This window comes from Hyla sarda, chromosome 4, assembly GCF_029499605.1.
Source record: "Hyla sarda isolate aHylSar1 chromosome 4, aHylSar1.hap1, whole genome shotgun sequence".
Classification (NCBI taxonomy): domain Eukaryota; kingdom Metazoa; phylum Chordata; class Amphibia; order Anura; family Hylidae; genus Hyla; species Hyla sarda.
The window spans coordinates 247,291,374-247,309,667 of record NC_079192.1 but is presented as its reverse complement, the minus strand read 5'-3'; the positions used below and the strand labels follow the sequence as shown (position 1 = coordinate 247,309,667).

Below are 18,294 nucleotides of genomic sequence, written 5' to 3'. Positions count from 1 at the left end.
TCAAGCCTGGATCTCAGGCTTGAAGCATTCATTCGGCGATTGGACAGCGCAGGAGAAGGTAAGAAGACCTCCTGCTGTGCTACAGCTGTACGGGATGCCGCGGCAATCCCGAACAGCTCCCTGAGCTAGCCGGGCACTTTTACTTTGGTTTTTAGCTGCACGGCTCAGCTTTGAGCGCGCGGCCAAAGGGTTAATAGCGTGCGGCACCGCGATCAGTGCTGCGCGCTATTAGCGGAGGGTCCCGGCTTCACTATGACACCGGGCCCGCCGCCATATGATGCGGGGTCGCCGTGTGATCCCGCGTTATATCACAGGATCGGGACCCATTAAGAGGTTAAGCCAGATTATGTCAGTCTACAGCCTGTATACAAGAATACAGGCTATCTAGAATGATTCATGAAGGTGCAACTATTGTTTTTAGATACATTTTTGAACTATAGGGCAGGGTCACGCGGGGAGCATCCACAGCGTATTTCATGCTGCGGATGTGGCAACAACAGTCACAGAGGGACTGTAGAGCGAGCTCCCAGCTGCAGCCAGGTAGCTCTTTGTGTCTGCTTGTGACTGCCGTCGGCACATCCTCAGTGGGAAATACGCTGCGGATGCGCCCGTGTTACCTTGTCTAGAAGAAGTAACAAGAGAAAAAACTATTGCTGGATCACCAGCTTTTCAAATAATATGTTTTTAATAAATCTAGTTTAGTTACTACTATATTTCACTGTTGGATACCTGTGGTAATGTACTTTTTCCTAGAAACATTATTTTTGGCAAAATAATTTTTTGATTTATACCTATTTTGCCTAAGTTGTGTAATACTCATTAATTGACTGTAATGTAAACTCCTAGGCTTAAATGCAAAATGTGTTGTAGGGCTCACAGTTGCCTAAAGCCATACAAAATGCTGGTGTCTTTTTATATGGCAGAGGGGCCTTTGTGACCTGTCAAGTACCAGGGACAGATATTACTACTAATTTCATACCTAACAAGGCTATGTTCCTGAGAAGCAGTATTGTATACACATTTTAGACGTAGACATTAATGCTTGTATATTTTACAGAGATGCTGAAGCTTTGGTCAGGGATTTGACAATGTTTGGTTTAATGGGTGCAACAGCAGCACCTTGAAATTTGTATTGACTTGTTAATCTTGAGAGTATTATGAAGGGATTACTATTCTTAAACTTGTCCGGTAAACATTATATGATTTTTATTAGACTCTTAAATATCAATTTTTCAGTCTAATAGTAAATAGTATGAGAAAAGGAATGAATGCAATTAGGAAATGTATTACAGTTTAAATGTTCATTGTAGCTTCTTCCATATTTAGAAAAATTCTAAGACAATCAAGTGAATATTTTTTGTAATGTGTGCATATTTCAGTGTAATTATGATTTGGCCATGTTTCAATGCTCAGTTTGGGTATTGTTAAATGATACGGATTTTCATTGCTTACTTAGAGACATAACACCATCATAGATGAAATTATTTTCAGCAGTAATTAGCTGCATCTAATTTATATTTATTACTAGAAATGATTGCAAATTAATTTTTAATTAGTTAATATGTGGTTTGCACGATGCAGTCATTGTAATTTGCAGGGGGTATTGAGTGTATTACATTAGCAGGGAGAGGGATTTTCTTTCCTTGGAAGCCATCAGCTTCTGATTGTGACTCAACAAATAATCTGGAATTAGTTGCATTTTGACAGTATTGAAAAAATGTAACATTTTACAGCTCTTCACATGGAAGCATGGAGTCATTTATTATATTGTACATCATCGGGCATTTGCATATTATTTACAGAAATTATAGTTACTCAGATTTGGGTTACTTCTTATGCCAATTATTTACAATTGGATATTTTATTTACCACATTGCTCCCTTTACCCTTTCATACAACACAACAAAGCATAGGCATTCCTTGTTGAAGAACAATGGATGTTTGAGCTTTTTCCTTGACAAAATATCCACTGCATGTCCAATCATATAATCACTCAGCGATGTACAATGTTTCTCTATAGGAGGAAGACTACTTTTATACCAATTTTTTATATATTTAGAAAACTCCAAACTTCTATGTCCTCTGTATTTGTGTTCTCTGTGATCTGGATTAATAGCATAATTGCACTTTTAGTTTCACTTGTATCCCTCCACTGGTGCAAATGATAGTTACCCTTTAGGGCAAAAAACATTTTCACTGGGATGCATATTTTATAAGGTTACAGCTAATGTTTGCCTGTTAAAATGGGGCATAGATCCCTCACAATTACCTGTTTATATCCTTTTAGATCAAGCGATCATGTGTTGACTTGTTTTATTGTTTGTATTAGTGTATTGTAGAATTCCACACGTTAGAAAAGTAAAAGATCTGTAAGGTGTTGTAGTTGTACGTAAATGTCTGGCTGGAATATTTTTCTATTTTGACATTTTGTTCAGATGGAAAAAAGCAACTGTATTTACAGCGTTTGGAGACAGAAAATTGCCAATAATTTTCTGTGGTAACTTTATTCCTTTTATAGACTAATGCTTTACACTTGAGACACATCTAGTGTGAAATTCTAGAACTTACATTTTAGAAGGGTTGGCATAGCATTAAATTTTGCTTAGGAATATTTGAGACTATTTTCTTATTGCTGTAAAACTGTTAGCAGAAGACTTTGGAACATATTCCATAAACAGGTTACAAATGTATATGCTAGTAAGAATTATAATATTATTACACTGTATGCACCAATGTCAGATTCATCAAAACATTTCATATCACAGTATTTTCTTTTCTTGGAGTCTCCTGGCTATAATAATAAAGCATAAGGGATTCTCAGGTTTCTCTACTGAAACCTGTTGACTTTTTCTATTAGAGATGAATGGGGAGCTTTCTCAAAACTAGTGCACAGGGAAAGTCGAATTTTTACAGCGACCAATCAAATTTCAACTTTAATATATGACCTTTTAATAATAAAAGAAACACTAAAATATCTTTGGTTTAAATGTTAGGTAAAATTTTTAGCCAATGGCCTTAATGGTGAAAAAAAAACAGTGTTTCATCCAATTTTTTTTTCACTGTATACATCATACACTTACACTAACATTTCTGTACACATTATTAAATCAAACAATAAATCATTGCAGGCAGTAATAGGGGATAGGGGTTGGGAAAGAAGGGATAGGGAGGAGAGATGACAGGCCCAAAGCTTTCTTGAGTGACAAAACACAGAAAGAGAGGATGGAAATGGAGTGCGGTGTTAATCCTCTTTTTCTGCAATGCCCAGACTGTCCATGATGGAATAATCTCTGAGCAGGCTGTTGACCAGCCTTCAGTAGTTCTGGATGGATATCCTCTTCATTTTTATTATCAGGAGTTTTCTGGGAACCCATAAAGTGTCTGTATATGTATAAGGTACCAGGACTTCTACTTCTAGATAGTTCCAACCATGTGATTCGTAAAGCACCGAGGGATGTGATAGGCTATACCTGGGAACATAAGGGGAGATTTATGAAACATTTGCCCAGTTGCCCATAGCAACCAATCAGATTGCTCACAACTCCCACAAGTTTTAATAAATCTCCCCCATAGTCTCTGAGTTCATATCCCAGGGAATCCAACAGGGCCTGGGCAAGCAGGCATTGTCAAAAGAGGTGGAAAGTTGTTTTCTCAGTAAAGTCCACGGGCATGCTTGGATGAATGGCCATCCATGCCAGGTCTTTGTGCCCGTTGGTCAGTCTGCTAAAAGCTATAAACAGTATTTCAGCACTGTCTCATCTGTGGCTACAGAGAGCCCTAGAATAGACCATTATTTTGGGATGTGGCCTGTGAGAGTAACAGTGGCCTGAGCAACATTGACCTGGACAAGTCTTTTAATGGATGGCAGAGGAATAGCCCAGACTTAGAAGGCCACCACTAGAAGAAGTTGACTTCTTGATAGAGATCTATGGTAATCAGACAATAGACCTGCACCCCAGTATGATTGGTACTGATGCACAAAGTTGCTATTGATATCTCTTATAGATGCAATAATGGAAGGTTAACCCTAATCTGCATAATTTGAGAGTTTCCGTTTATTATACAATACTGGTTCAATATACACTATTTATTAAATACAAAACTGGGATTCCCAGGAGTTTGCCTTCCAGAGGTTAGTCTGTTTAAAGTTAGCCCCTGAGCATGTCCCCACTAAATACACTGCTCAGATCTGAATTAATGAACTAATCGTATGAAATACTTTCATCTTTACATAGTTGAATGTGCTAACAACAAAATCACAAAAAAATTATCAATGGCAATCAAATTTATCAACCCATGGAGGTCTGGATATGGAGTCACAGTCAAAATCTAAGTGGAAAAACACATCACAGGCTGACCCAACTTTGATGTAATGTCCTTAAAACAAGTCAAAATGAGGCTCAGTAGTGTGTGTGGCCTCCACGTGCCCGTATGTCCTCCCTACAATGCCTGGGCATGCTCCTGATGAGGTGGCCTGGACTAAAGCATCTGCCAACTCCTGGACAGTCTGTGGTGCATCCCAGCGTTGGTGGATTGAGCGAGACATGATGTCCCAGATGTGCTCAATCAGATACAGGTCTGAGGAACAGGCGGTCCAGTCCATAGCATCAATGACTTCCTCTTGCAGGAAATGCTGACACACACCAGCCACATGAGGTCTAGCATTGTCTTGCATTAGGAGGAACCCAGGGCCAACCGCACTAGCATATGGTCTCACAAGGGGTGTGAGGATCTCATCTCAGTACCTAATGGCAGTCAGGCTACCTCTGGCAAGCACATGGAGGGCTGTGCGGCCCCCCAAAGAAATGCCACCCCACACCATTACTGACCCACTGCCATACCAGTCATGCTGGAGGATGTTGCAGGCAGAAAAATGTTCTCCACGGCGTCTCCAGACTCTGTCACATCTGTGACATGTGCTCAGTGTGAACGTGCATAAATAGGGGCATAGATACCCATGACAAGGAAATAATTCTACAACTGTACAACTCACTAGTCAGACCACACATAGAATACTGTGTACAGTACTTGGGCACCAGTGTACAAGAAAGATATAGTGGAGCTGGAGAGGGTTCATAGACGGACAACCAGAGTAATACGGGGAATGGGAGGACTACAGTACCCAGAAAGATTATCAGAATTAGGGTTATTTAGTTTAGAAAAAAGAAGGCTTAGAGGAGACCTAATAACTATGTATAAGTATATCAGGGGACAGTACAGAGGTCTCTCCCATGATCTATTTATACCCAGGACTGTATCAATAACAAGGGGGCATCCTCTACGTCTAGAGGAAAGAAGGTTTCTACACCAGCACAGACAGGGGTTCTTTCCTGTAAGAGCAGTGAGACTGTGGAATTCTCTGCCTGAGGAGGGGGTCATGGTGACCTCTGTAAAAGAGTTCAAAAGGGGTCTGGATGCCTTTTTGGAAAATAATAACATCGCTGGTTATGTATACTAGATTTATAGGGACAGAACGTTGATCCAGGGATTCATTCTGACTGCCATATTTGGAGTCGGGAAGGAATTTTTACCTCTAGTATGAGTTTTTTTTGCCTTCCCCTGGATCAACTCAGTAGGGACTCATTAGGGATATAGGTTGAACTTGGTGGACTCTGGTCTTTTTTTTAACCTTATGAACTATGTTGCTATGTTACACTAATGGGAAGCAAATCCACCTAATATAGCACAATATGTGGTAGTGGGCAGGACTTCACTACAGCTACAAGCTATTCTCTACAAGCTATTGCTGTAACACCACCATAGAAAAGTTGCAGGATAAGGATAAAGTGGCCATTTGTTTGGGCTCCTTCTTGCACAATCGTAGTCCAGATGACTTTACTATATATATATATATATATATATATATATATATATACATATATATATGTATGTATGTATATGTATATGTATATATATATATATATATATATACATATGGTTAATGCCGGGTGTCAGGCCGATCTGGGATGCCTTGCATTAACGCTGGGTCCTGGCTGCTGATAGCAGTCGGGACCCACTGGGTATAAAGTGTGCTCAGCCTGTGAGCGTGCTTTAAACACCGATAACGGGACAAGGGCATACAGGTATACCCCTGGTCCTTAAGTACCAAGACTCAAGGGCTTACCCACACGTTCTTTGTCCTTAAGGGGTTAAGCATCTAAATAATCACAGAAGTTGACAATGTGGTAAACTCTCTTGAGTTTTAACAGGGTGCTATTATTTATATGCATCTTATTGTTATTTTATTAATAGCATATGGCTATTCATACAACTGTATGATTGAAAAACATATATGCTAAGTTTGTTGTATTTTCAATACACATTATATCAGCATCTTGGGTACTTTGTGATTGAGAACTTCAAGACTGTGTTAGTTAAAAGCAATGTTAAGCCGTGACATCATGCTGGTAGCTCATGAGGTACACCAGCATGAGTCAAACATGTACAAGCAAAATGCAACAGGAACGGCAAACACTCGGAAATCAAACCATTCGAAAAAAAAATCTCTTGCCAGCCACTTGTGTTTTCAGATAGATTACACCTTTTTATTATGTAAAGATGAAAAATACATTTGTTTGTTTGAGAAACATTTAGAAAATGTGCTTATTGATGCTTTTGTATGCCAAATAATACAAGTGCAATGCTTTCCATCTCACATTAGCTTATAAATGAACACAAGTTTTATATGCAGTTCTGTAGTTATTATCTCTAAAAGAACATAATACATTCTTTTTAGTTTATTTGTTTGTGTTTAAACTGTGCTGCTTACAAATGCACTGTGTGTGTGTATATATATATATATATATATATATATATATATATATACATATTGGTGGCATGGACCTAAAGAACACAGATTTGACGTGTTTTATTACCAAATGTAAGTTGTTTTACTTTTGTTTTATTATGAGTTAAGGATTTGTTTTATATACTTGATGCTAAATTGCATCTATTTAAATTTCCTTCTTTCAGAATAGCACATACTAGTTTATGGGCTATGAGTTCAGAGCTATATATATATCACATGATAAATTTAACTGCTATGGAATGGGAAAAATACCACAAAACAACTGATAGCAAGTCCAATGAAGACGCGGTGAACATGAAATAAACTTTTTAAAGGGGAGATCAGAGATACAGATCTGGTGATTTTTGTCATGCAAAGTTTTATGTGAAAAGCGGTAAAAACCTTTCACATGCCTGGACAACATGTCAGACATTTCTACTAGGGATTGACCGATTATCGGTTTGGCCGATATTATCGGCCGATAATCACGATTTTGGGCATTATCGGTATCGGCAATTACCTTGCCGATAAGCCGATAATGATCCCCGCACCGCCCCGCGACCACCCCCCCGACCCACCGCACCGTGACCGCCCCCTTACCCGCCGCACCGCGTCGCACCCCCCACCACACCGCCCCGGCCCCTTTGCCTCCCCCATCCCCGGTTTTATAATTACCTGTTCCCGGGGCCCACGCTACTTCTGGCTCCTGCTGTGCGCACAGTGACAGCTCAGGAGGACGCCACCGTAGCCAGTTGTAGAGTGGACCCAGGGCCCCGGGAACAGGTAATTATAAAACCTGGGATGGGGGAGGCAATGGGGCTGGGGCGGTGCGGCGATAGGGGGCGCGGAACGGTGCGGCGGTGGGGGGAGCGGTGCGGCGGCGGTGGGGGGAACGGTGCGGTGGCGGTGGGGGGAGCGGTGGCGGTCATAGGATTCAGGACCCCCGGACAGGCAGGGGGAGAGAAACGGGTCGCGGCAGCGGCCTATGGCCCCACAAAAGCCACTGCAGTGCATTGATTTAAAGCGCCTGCTTTAAATCAATGATCTGCAGCGGTGTCACGGGGGATGAATAGCCGATAACTTATACCGAAATATCGGTATAAGTTATCGGCTATCGTCCCTAACCTCCACCGTTTATCGGTATCAGCCCTAAAAAAATGATATCGGTCGATCCCTAATTTCTACAAATGACAGTAACGCTTGAGAGTCCTTGTTTTGTACAAGGGCTTTGCAAATGACGGACTCAGCAAATTACTGGTATCAAATTTTTTGTTTTTTTTATGGAATCTGAAGTTCTTTAAGTAACAGTATCTGCATACGGCCCTATTTCAGCTCTTGGGTTTCTTTACTTTACTTTTACTTTCTTGCAAAGGATGTGGTTATGGTAAACTGAATAAAAGAGTTCAAAAGGGTCCTGGATGTGTCTTTGGAGAATAATGACATTACAGGTGATGGATACTAGATCTATAGGGACAGAACATTGATCCAGGGATTTATTCTAATTTTCATATTTGGAGTTGGGAAGGAATTTTTCCCCAGTATAGGACAATTGGCAAAAGCCTCACAAGTGTTTTTTGCCTTCCTTTGGATCAAGTGGAGACACAATAGAGATATAGAACTCTGAGTTGTATTGAATCATAATACAGTACTCTCAGACATCTAGGGCAATACTGTACATTTGTTTGTCTTCAGTTTGACACAGAAGAATATATATATATATATATATATATATATATATATATATATATATATACAAGGGTGTGGAAATAAAAAAAAAAACTACTTGTCCAAGGGACTAAAGCGGAACACAATCTACTTGTCCCTCAAGAAAATCCACTTGTCCTGGTTGATGAAATAATTTCAACCAAAATAGTCTGATCCCCCCCACTAGACCACCAGGGATGGATATAAGATCCCTTTAGACACTGCTGACAGCGGTGATCTAATGGTTTAATAGGTGATCGCAGCATGCCAGACTATTAGCGGAGGGAGAGCTGTAGCTCCTCTTACACCCGAGGCAAGCCCAGATAAGTCTAGATGTAACTTTTTGATCACCTTATAAAAAATTTCTCATATGAAGTGACCAAAAATGAACAATTCTGGACTATTTTTTACATTTACACCGTTCCCCGTACGGTTTAATTAACATTATATTTTAATAGTCTGGACATTTCCACATGCAGCGATACCACTTATGTTTATTTTTGTAAATTATTTTTATTTAAAGAAAATTGGAAACTTTTATTAGGAAAGGGGCTTATTCACATATATACGCACTTTTTAAAATATTTTAATCACTATTTTTCAGTCTCAATAGGGACTTATGTGTTACTGGGGGGTTCTGCTTCTCCAGTTTCTGTGCTGCATTTTGTGTCAGAAAATGCTGGAAGTTGCATTTAGTTACTAGATAACTACAACTCCCAGCATGCCCTGATACAGCGTATTGTTGTGTGGGTGTTGCAGCATGTTGCACTGTATAGTAGGACAGTTAAGGTTATTGTGTAATATGCTGGGAGTTGTAGTTTTGGTTTGTGTCAGCTGCAGAGCCATAGGATGTGTCAAGGAATACTGGGAATTGCAGTTAGTAACTACAACACCCAGCATGCCCTGATGCAGCCTATGGCTCTGCAGCTGACCCGAACAAAAACTACAACTCCCAGCATGTGGCACTTTATAGTTCTACAGTTTAGGTTATGGTCCAACATGCTGGGAGTTGTAGTTTTGGTTCGGGCGTGTTTGTCTGCATCCGTGGGGCTCTTGGTTGGCGGGTGAGTATGAAGGGGGCGGGATTCTGGGGGTGCAATTTAGTGTGGGTGCCACTAAAAATAAATAAAATTAGATGGCACAACTGCCCTAATGCCCGACGTGACAGTCCGCTCCTATACAAAACATTCATGCATACACATATCATACATGCACCAGCCACTGCCCCCATATCATACATACACACGCCACTGCCCCCCCCCCACATCATACATTACATACACACATACACTCACACCATACATATACACCATACATATGCACACATCATACATACACCCACCGCTGCCCCCCATATCATACATTACATATACACATACACTCACACCATACATATGCACACATCATACATACACCTGCTGCTGCCCCCCATATCATACATTACATATACACATACACTCACACCATACATATGCACACATCATACATACACATGCTGCTGCCCCCCATATCATACATTACATATACACATACATATACACCATACATATGCACACATCATACATACACCTGCTGCTGCCTCCCATATCATACATTACATATACACATACACTCACACCATACATATGCACACATCATACATACACCTGCCGCTGCCCCCCATCATAGATTACATACACACACATCACACTTAGACATTATACACATCATACATTACATACACATCACACATAGACATCATACACACATACACTCACACCATACATATCCACCAGTGTTTCCCAACCAGGGTGCCTCCAGCTGTTGCAAAACTACAACTCCCAGCATGCCCAGGGCATGCTGGGAGTTGTAGTTTTGCAACAGCTGGAGGCACCCTGGTTGGGAAACACTGATATACACCATACATATGCACACATCATACATACACCTGCCGCTGCCCCCCATCATACATTACATACACACATCACACATACACTCACACCCTACATATACAACCACCCTTCCTGCCGCCGTCTGTATTCTCTGCCTCCTCACCTGAGCCGCCATGAGTGGACATCAGAGCTGTAGTCACCGCCGGTGTGAGGTGAGATTTCCGTCCTCCCCCTCACCCCCTCTGCTCTGTGTTTTCCCCATGCAAACATGCAGCCTCCCCATGGTGGATTAGGTCCTGTGAAGAAAGAGCAGGGGGAGGGGTAGAGCTGTGTGCGGGGGATGGAGCTGTGCACGGAGCTGTCTACATCCTTTCTCTCACCCTGCTGTGTCTTCTGAGCTCCTTCCATCCTCCGGGAGGGGAGATAAGGGGACTCTGCAGTCAGCTGGAGGCCACCGCCCCCTCCATACACTCAGAGTGCTGGTGTGAGGTGTAGACTTCTATCGGCTCCTGCGCCTCACACCGGCATTAAAGAAAAATAAGGGGGACGTCGGTCTGTCCCTGCTAGCCCGATACAGGGCTAAATCTATAAACAATTCACCTGCCCGGCGCCCAAAACTACTTGCCCCGGGCGTCGGGCTATAGGATTTCCACATCCCTGATATATATATATATATATATATATATATATATATATATATATCTCAATATTCAACTATTTTCACCTAGAATCATTGCTTAGATGAAGCTGCAGAGACTTTGCATGTTCTGTGCATTAGGTTGAAAACGCTAACTTTGTATTATTATTATTGTTGTTTTTTTGTTTTTGTTTTTTTAAATAAAAATCCAACATTTCCCATTGGATGTTCAACCAAGACAGTTAATAATACAGGCACTGTGTCTCTACTGTCTTTATAGAATGACTCAGGGATTATGATGATGCTCCCAGCCCCTCCATACATACCCCCTATATTATGCTGACAGTGCCAAGTGAACACCTGTTTGGAATTTGAACTCCCCACCCTGTTCACTACTAGTGATTGCTTCAGCTTATAAAGTGAGTGATTCTTGAAATAGATATATCTTCGGGTATCTGTAGATGAAATATAGTTTTTTTTTAATTGTTCCCTCACGGTGGGTGAATAATTGTAGTGAAATTAATGAGTAATGACACAAAAGATGATTAATTATAGCTGACATTTCCTAACCAGGAAGAGCTGTAACAGAAATACACCTGTCATGAGGAAACCTAGTCTACTATCTATTACAATGCTCACACAATATTGTCCAGTTTACTAGAGTATATTAACAGTATATCCATATTTAGTAGCATTTACAGCTTCATCAGTAGAAATCCAATAAGCTGACACTTATTAGTAATTCTGAATAACTGGTGTGTGTTCTAAAAGGATTCTGAAATCAAAGTTTTTTTTATATTATTATTCAGAGCTAGCAATGTGCCCAGTGTAGCAAGGAATGGTTGTGCATGACAGTACACATGTAAATGTCATTGCATATGTCATTTACGATATATGGGTCCGGAATGGAACATACACAATGATCACGCTGGAGAAAAGTGCACTCTTAACACCAAATACACTTCTGATAACTGCAAGCCATCTTCCCGCAGATAAATAATGACATGATCAGTGTACAAAACTGCTATGAAACATGCAATCTTTCAGGCTACGATATCTAAGGGACAAGCGGTCTAGATTGCTGGAACAGGGGATGTTCATTATCACTGTGCAGGAGAGCCTGATATATAATCCACCACCAAGAGAAGCCCTCATTCAAACCATTGAAATCTAGTAACAGCAACAAATTTACCTACAGACAGAAGATGCATAGAAGCAATAAATGAATTATACAAGTCTAACACACGCAATCTGATTATTCTGACCAAAGTGTTAATTGGATCCTAACTGCCAGATCTGATATCTGTAGTCTTGCAGTGAAAAACCTTTCAAAGTGATGAACTGTAATTCGCTGAGCTGCTTGAAGCACTTGTAATTTACTGCATGTCATGCTATGAAGAGCCTGACCTAATGGACTTTACATTACCTGTAATACTAGAATCCTTTCAATGAAGCCAGTTGTTAAAAAGTAATAGTGAAAATGTATTGTGATACCATGGGATGAGCAAAACGACTTCTTAGAGGTGACTAAGTGATCAGCAATATGAGATGGATTATGGAGAAATCAAACAATACAAAAGATAAAAATATGACCCCAATAGCAGACAGAGCAGGTATAAAAACCAATCATACTTTGAGGTGTAGCCTGGCTGGTATAACTGAAAAACAGCAGTCACATGCCTATACAATGCTTTTCAGGAATCGTCTATATAATATGCACCTTATATGGAAAAGAGAGCATAAGAGCTAAAAGTTACCATTTCAAACAGCTTTTTCTAGTTTATGGTAGTGCACCAAAATAAATATTTTATCTTCATTAAATATTATCAATAAAGGGCAATAAGTACATGCTAAATGGGAACTGATGTTCCTGTCTGCTGAACAAAATAATTACTGGTTACCTTACTATTGTGCCTATTATACAAATATATACACTGTGCTTAAAAATATATAAAGTCATTGATATTTGGGGATCAGAATAAGAAAGTTGAAAATTATTGTTATTAGATTATGAAAAAGTATTTTTGCTTGATGAAACTAGGCTTTAAAGTGAGGTGTCCATTTTTTTAATTTATTTTTTATTAACAATGCTTTTCTTGTCCATGGACAATGTCTGCTGCAAAACTATGTGCATAAAGTTTGTATGTTCTTCCTGGGTTTTCTAAAAGTACTCTGGGTTCCTCCCACACTTCATGAGCATACTAAGGTTAGATTGTAAGCCCCAAAGGAGACACGACTGATGTAATAATCTATGAATCTATGTAATAATCTCCAGAATATATCAGAGCTATTTAAATGAGATAATCAAAATAAAAAATGTTAGGTTAAGACACCATATCACTTAGGTTTGGTTCGCATCTTGATTTTACCATCCGATTAACAGACAGTAAAATCAGACAAAATCTGATTCCCTGAAATTGTATACAATTGTATTCTAAATATTTGTTTGACATCCAATTTAAAATTGTATTAAAAAATCGTATGGCAGAAAATTTCATTTTATTTTAACAAAAAAAAAAAAATCTTGAAGAATCTTGAAGTTTCTAGCAATTTCCAGAGTATTTTGAGGCTACTGCACATGAGTAAAAAACAATTGTGTGTAATAAATCTGATGAAATCACACAGTCACATAATTCAATACAATGTACATAGCTCATAGTAATGTAAAAATCGGACACAATTTCAATCCAATTTTGAATCTGGACGAAGAATCGCGGTCAACCACGATTTTATCGGATGTGGATCAAAACTGAAGCATGTATTGGATATGTTTGGAATGGAAGGCAGGGGCCTTGTGCGTTTACAAAGACCCCCATGGTGCCAGCACAGTGCCCCCCCCCCACATGTGACCCCGTTTTGGAAACTACACCCCTCACAGAATTTAATAAGGGGTGCAGTGAGCATTTACACCCACTGGTGTTTGACAGATCTTTGGAACAGTGGGCTGTGCAAATAAAAAATTATATTTTTCATTTTCACTGACCACTGTTCCAAAAATTTCCAAAATGGGGTCACATGTGTGGGGGGGTATTCATTTTTCTGCCACTATTGGGGCTTTTGAAACACATGTGGCCTTCAATTCCGGTCAAATTTTCTCTCCAAAAGCCCATTGGTGCTCCTCCTTTTCTGAGCATTGTAGTTCGCCCACAGAGCACTTTACATCCACATATTGGGTATGTTTCTACTCAGAAGAAATGGGGTTACAAATTTTGGGGGAATTTTTTCCTATTTTCCCTTGTGAAAATGAAAAATTGAGAGTAACACCAGCATTTTAGTGAACATTTTTTTCATTTTCCCGTCCAACCTTAACAAAAATTTGTCAAATGCCTGTGGGGTGTTAAGGCTCACTATACCCCTTGTTACGTTACGTGAGGGAAGTAGTTTAACATGTGGGTATTTATTTTTTGGTGTTTATGTCAGAACCGCTATAAAATCAGCCATCCCTGTGCAAATCATTTAGGCCTCAAATGTGCATAGTGCACCCTCACTCCTGACCCTTGTTGTGCGTCCGCAGAGTATTTTACGCCCACATATGGGGTATTTCCGTACTCAGGAGAAATTGCGTTACAAATTTTGGGTGTCTTTTTTTCCTTTTACCTCTTGTAGAAATATAAAAAGTATGGGGCAAAACCAGCATGTTAGTGTAATTTTTTTTTCTTTTTTTACACTAACAGGCTGGTGTAGACCCCTTTCCTTTTCATAAGGGGTAAAAGGAGAAAAAGCCCCCCAAAATATGAATGCAATTGCTCCCAAGTATGGAAATACCCCATATGTGGCCCTAAACTGTTGCCTTGAAATACGACAGGGCTCTGAAGTGAGAGAGCACCATGCGCATTTGAGGACTGAATTAGGGATTGCATAGGGGAGGGGTGGACCTAGGGGTATTCTATGCCAGTGATTCCCAAACAGGGTGTCTCCAGCTGTTGCTAAACTCCCTGCATGCCTGGACAGTCAGTGGCTGTCCAGAAATGCTGGGAGTTGTTGTTTTGCAACAGCTGGAGGCTCCATTTTAATATAGAAAGATAGAAGGTGTCGGCAGAGAAGAACCTTTTGGCCCATCTAGTCTGCCCAATAATCTGAATCCTATCAATAGTTCCTGGCCCTATCTAATATGAAGGATAGCCTTATGCTTATCCCATATATGTTTAAACTCCTTCACTGTATTTGCAGCGATCACTTCTGCAGGAAGGCTTTTCCATGCATCCGCTACTCTCAGTAAAGTAATAATTCCTAATTAAACATTTGCCCTTCTTATTTAAAACTATGTCCTCTTGTGGTAGTTTTTCTTCTTTTAAATATGTTTTAAATAATTGGAAACACTGCCGTACAAATTTTATTTTTATTTTTATTGAGGGGACAGTTTAAGGGGGTGTATATGTAGTGTTTACCCTATATTATGTGCAGTGTAGTGTTTTTAGGGTACATTCACACTGGTGGGGGTTTACGGTGAGTTTCCCACTAGGAATTTGGGCTGCGATGAAAAATTTGCCGCAGCTCAAACTTGAAGCAGGAAACTCACTGTAAACCCACCAGTGTGAATGTACTCTGTACATTTGCTGTACGTGCATGCTGGGAGTCGTGGTTTTTCTAGATCTGAAGGGCCACAGTTGGTAGAGACCACCGCACAGTGATCTCCAAAATTTGGCCCTCCAGATGTTGCAAAACTACAAATCCCAGCATGCCCAGACAGCAAACTGCTGTCTGGGCATGCTGGGAATTGTAGTTTTGCAACATCTGGAGGGCAACAGTTTAGAGACCACTGAAAAGGGGTGTCCAAACTGTAGCCCTCCAGATGTTGCTAGGCAACAACTCACCGGCTCCGTAGGGAGCTGCACCTCATCGTTGTCCTCTGCCAGCCGCCACCGATCGTCGCCGGTAAGTAACCTCTGGTGTCGGTCACATCACGATTCCCCTGCTCTTCCCGTCTACAGTGGGTGGGCAGAGCGGGGAACCAAACTTTAACCCCCCCCCCGCCCCGATCTGCCATTGGTCGGTTGCTTCTGACCGACCGATGGCAGTGATAGGAGGGGTGGCAACCCTGCCACCTCACTCTTATCCCTTCAGGGGGATCGTGGGTATCCATGACAGCCCCGATCCCCCTTATTTTTCGGGTCACCGGAGACCCGTATGACTCGGAATCACCGCAAATCGCCGGTCTGATCCCCAGGGGTTTGCATAAGGTACCTGCTGAATTATTTCAGCAGGCATCCCGGTCCAGTCCCCGCCCGGAATTCCCACAGGCATACAGGTAGGCCCTTGATCCTTAAGTACCAGGGCGTCAGGGCGTACCTTTATGCCTTTGGTCCCTAAGTGGTTAAATGGGAAAAGGGGGGTGATTCAAACTTTTATTGGGTAAGGGGTTAAATCACATTTGTTTACTTTTTTTCTTTACTTTTTTTAGTCCCCATAGGGGACTATTACATGCAATACTTTGGTTGCATAAGCTGAACAATGCTATGCCATAGCATAGCATTGATCAGTGTTTTCTGTGCTCGATTGCTCAAGACTGGATCTCAGGCTTGGAGCAATCAAGCAATGATTGGACAACGGGAAGGAAGGTAACTACCCTCCGCTGTCCTCTCAGCTGTTCAGGGCAAAGCAATTTCATCGCAGCAGTCCCGAACAGCCCACTGAGCTAATCGGCAAACAACCTACAATAACCTTGCTGTCACTAAACTATCAATATAAGTAGCGGGTACCCCTACCTTCTGGCTCCTAATCATAATAGTTTGGGAGGATAGTGTCTGATGTATGTAACTAAGCATAACTGTGATATTACAATGTATTAGCTAAATGTTATAAAGTATACTGCACAGGTAAATTGTATTAACTAGTAGAGGATGTCCAATCTAGGCACTATTGTTTAACAAACTTTGTAGAAATAGCGTAATTGAATTAAAGCTCTTTAATATATCTTATAAGAGAAAATTATTTTTTTCTCCTCTTATCAAGCTCATTTACAGTCCTTTCCCCACAAACTTCTGAAAAAAAACAGCTTAGTTCTGTCTTGAGTTTACAAAACAGACAATCAGTTTACATGTTACCCGTACAAGTCTGTAGAGAGGGGAGAGGTAAGGAGGGAGATGGAAGAGCAAGTGATTGAAGGAAGCCAGAGGTAAATGGAGATTTACTTTTAGTATGAGACCTCACCTCAAGGCTTGAGCCACAGCTAGACTGCTCAGAACTGCTCTATGATCCTATAATCCTATAGTCCTCTATGCTGCTGCGGATTCTAAGGGTGTGACTTGCAATACAGAAGAGAAGGATTTTCTTTTCTGTGGGTACAATGTATGAGAGACATTGTAGACATTAGGCTGCACTCACAAGCTCAGGGACAACTGAAAGTTAGAGACAAAGCCTGCAGAGCAGAAATCTGATAGGAAATGCCATATACAAAAATAGTGCTGCTCCTCATCTACTAACATAACAGCTTATTCTGAAAAGTTACTTGCAACAATAGGAACACTTTAAGTTTTATTATTACATATCAATAAGAGATGTCATAAAGGCTTGATTTCTTGAGTTCTAGCCTTTGGAACCCCTGTGAATCTGAGAATGGATTGTTGTTGATCATTGTATTATACAGCATGTATGCAAACAATCTGTATAACAAACATAAAACAATGCTTTGTAGTGTCCATATTTATTTAACATTTTTACAACAGAGGTACTTGACAATTGCTTTTTGATCATTGTTTGCCATTGCTGGTTCTGTCCTGCTCAAATGCACATATACAGGAACAAAGTAGAATATGATGGAGTAGACTATGGCTTATACCCAGTGAGTTTTATACATTTCTCTTGAGATGGATTGAATAAAATGGGCAGACAGAGATTTAACCACTTATAGAATTAGTTATCTCCACTGTGTTTACCTGAATATGAGACAATTCAGATGTAAACCCCAGGGAGAATGTTTAAAGGTTACCTTAGTAGTCTATATAGGATACCCATAGCTTTTGGAAAATCAAATTATACATTTGTTTTTCATTAGCTAACGCCAGTAAGGCATTTGTTACATTGAATAGAATGGCTCTTTGGTGGGATATTTTACTTAGCTGCCTGTAACACATTAATTGTTTGCTCAGACCAACAGTTCCTGAGGTCTTGCTTCTCTTGTGCAGATGTTACCCATGGTGCGTCTTTGTTATAAAGTCACATGGTAACCTACAATGATTACAAGTTTGATAAAATTGCATATCAGGATTTTAATTAGATTAACTCAGCTTACTGCAAGTCTGTTATTTACTAGAAATAAATAACATTTGTCTTTATATTGTAAAGCTATTTCCCTA

General features: G+C 40.4%; 1 protein-coding gene across 14 annotated transcripts in view; it reads left to right on the top strand.

Moving 5' to 3' along the window:
* FOXP2 (forkhead box P2) overlaps nucleotides 1-18,294 on the top strand; it is a 250,247-nt gene that overhangs the window by 125,753 nt on the left and 106,200 nt on the right. The window lies entirely within an intron of this gene.